This window comes from Sorex fumeus, unplaced genomic scaffold, assembly GCF_029834395.1.
Source record: "Sorex fumeus unplaced genomic scaffold, SorFum_2.1 ptg000094l, whole genome shotgun sequence".
Lineage (NCBI taxonomy): Eukaryota > Metazoa > Chordata > Mammalia > Eulipotyphla > Soricidae > Sorex > Sorex fumeus.
In genome coordinates this window covers 20,775,583-20,777,812 of record NW_026606151.1, presented here as the reverse complement: position 1 = coordinate 20,777,812, position 2,230 = coordinate 20,775,583, and positions in this window count along the sequence as shown.

Sequence of the window (2,230 nt, the reverse complement as noted above, 5' to 3'; positions counted from 1 at the left end):
CTACCCAGGCTTGGGGCTTCTGTGGGTGACCGGAAAGAGCTGGAGAGGACTGATGAGGGCCAGGCCAGGAGAAAGGAGTCTGAGTTAGTCTGTCACTTGTGGGAGAGGAAGGTGCCGGACGCAGGGAGAGGACAGTTACCTCCCATCAGCCGGGCAGACATATCTGCTTCTCTCGTGCCTCTGTTCAGCAGAGGGTTGATGCATGAAGGCCCGAGCTGCACTTTCGCACGGGAGAGAGGATAAGGGCCTGGGCAGGGAGGCACGCAGAGTAGGAGGAACCCGAGTCCTTGTACTCTCTCTGCTGTGCGAGTCTCCTCTGGTCAGTGGGAAGTATAGGCTAGGCGGAGCGTGTGCTCTGCTAACACTCACAGTGAAGCATCCCAGAAGCAGCATAATGCACGTTTTCTTTAGCAAATATTACTACTGTCCCTCATTTTCTAAAGAGAACCAGACTTGACTGGATTTGCACAAAATGTATTTGGAAGATCCTTGAATGCTACACATGAGAAGCTTCTGAAAGTTCATCTTAAATCTATTAAATGAGAGACATCAGCAACCAGAGGCATTCCTCAGACGCAGGGGAATTCTGGCTTCCATTCCTGGCACTGCGTGGCCCCCAAATACTGTGAATAGCAAGCCCCCAACCCACTAAGCAATTCAGGGAGCCACCCCCCAATCAAAGCTATGCAACATCCTTCCTTCTAAACCCCTCAGAGGGTGCATGAATATGGAGCTTTCCCAATTTCAGTGTTCTAGTTTTTCTGTTTATTTTATTTTATTTTATTTTATTTTGCTTTTTGGGTCACACCTGGCGATGCACAGGGGTTACTCCTGGCTCTGCACTCAGGAGTCACTCCTGGCGGTGCTCAGGGGACCATATGGGATGCTGGGAATCGAACCCAAATCGGCCGCGTGCAAGGCAAACGTCCCACCCGCTGTGCTATCTCTCCAGCCCCTCTGTTTATTATTTTTAAGCGACATCAAATTATTTATTCCCAAATCTATTATGGTATTTCATAATATAGAGAGAGAGCTGGGTGAAAAAAATCAAATCACAAGCAGATAAATACAGAAATGCGAAAAGTGAAACTTTTCTATAATTTATTAGTCTCCATCTTTTTGTTTTTGGACTACTCCTGCCTGGGCCCAGGGCTTTCTCATGGCTCTGTACTTAGGGATCACTCCTGGTGGGCTCAGAGGGACCATATGTAGTGCCAGGATTGAACCCAGATCAGCCGTGGGTTTGGCAAGCATCCTACCCTCTGTGCTATCTCTCTGGGCCCAGTTTCTCACTCTTTAAGGAATGTCATTGTTAAATGAAAGGAGACTTTGAGGGTTAACTTGCCTATGAGATAAGGAATCACTAAAATTCCTCTTGAGTGTGCCAGCCAGGGTAGGTTAACATCTTCAAGTGTCCGGTTTTTACATCTATAAGGAAACACACCAGTCCAAATATCTTCCTAGATTTAAAAGTTTTCTAAAGGCTTCTCAAGTGTCCTCTGAAATTATGCAGTTTTAAAGACCCAAGTCTCATTGGAGAATTTATTATCTGTAAGCAGACACCATGCCAGGCAACTGAGACCTTAGAGAGGAGAGCGTCTCTTGAATGTTGCACCACTGGTGGAGGAAGGAACCAGGAAGCCCGGCAACAGAACCTAGAGGTCAGGGAAAGTCACCAGGCCTCAAAATTCTAAACTGACTTGAGAAAGATGAGGCAGAAAGTTCCCGTGGAAAAGGGACAGCTGTGAGCATCGGCAGCTGCGCCTCAGAAGCTAATGCAGTGTGAAAAGAGCTTGGAGAGGCCATGGGGGGGGGGGGGGGGTGGAAAAATGCATAAGTTCATGGCTAATACGTCAAGATGGAAATGGTTTGTAAGAAATGAGGCACAGGGGCTGAAGCGATAACACAGCAGGTAGGGCGTTTGCCTTGCATGCGGTTGACCCGGGTTCGATTCCCAGCATCCGATATGGTCCCCTGAGCACCGCCAGGAGTAATTCCTGAGTGCAGAGCCAGGAGGAACCCCTGTGCATCACCAGGTGTGACTCAAAAAGAAAAAGAAAAAAGAAAGAAATGAGGCACGAAGACAGACTGATTCAGGGATGAGAGAGAGAGACAGAGACAGAGACAGAGTGAGAGAGGGAGGGAGAAGGAGAGAAAGAGACAGAGAGAGATAGGGAGAGAGGGAGGGAGAGGAAGAGAGACAGACAGAGAGAGACAGAGGGACAGCGGG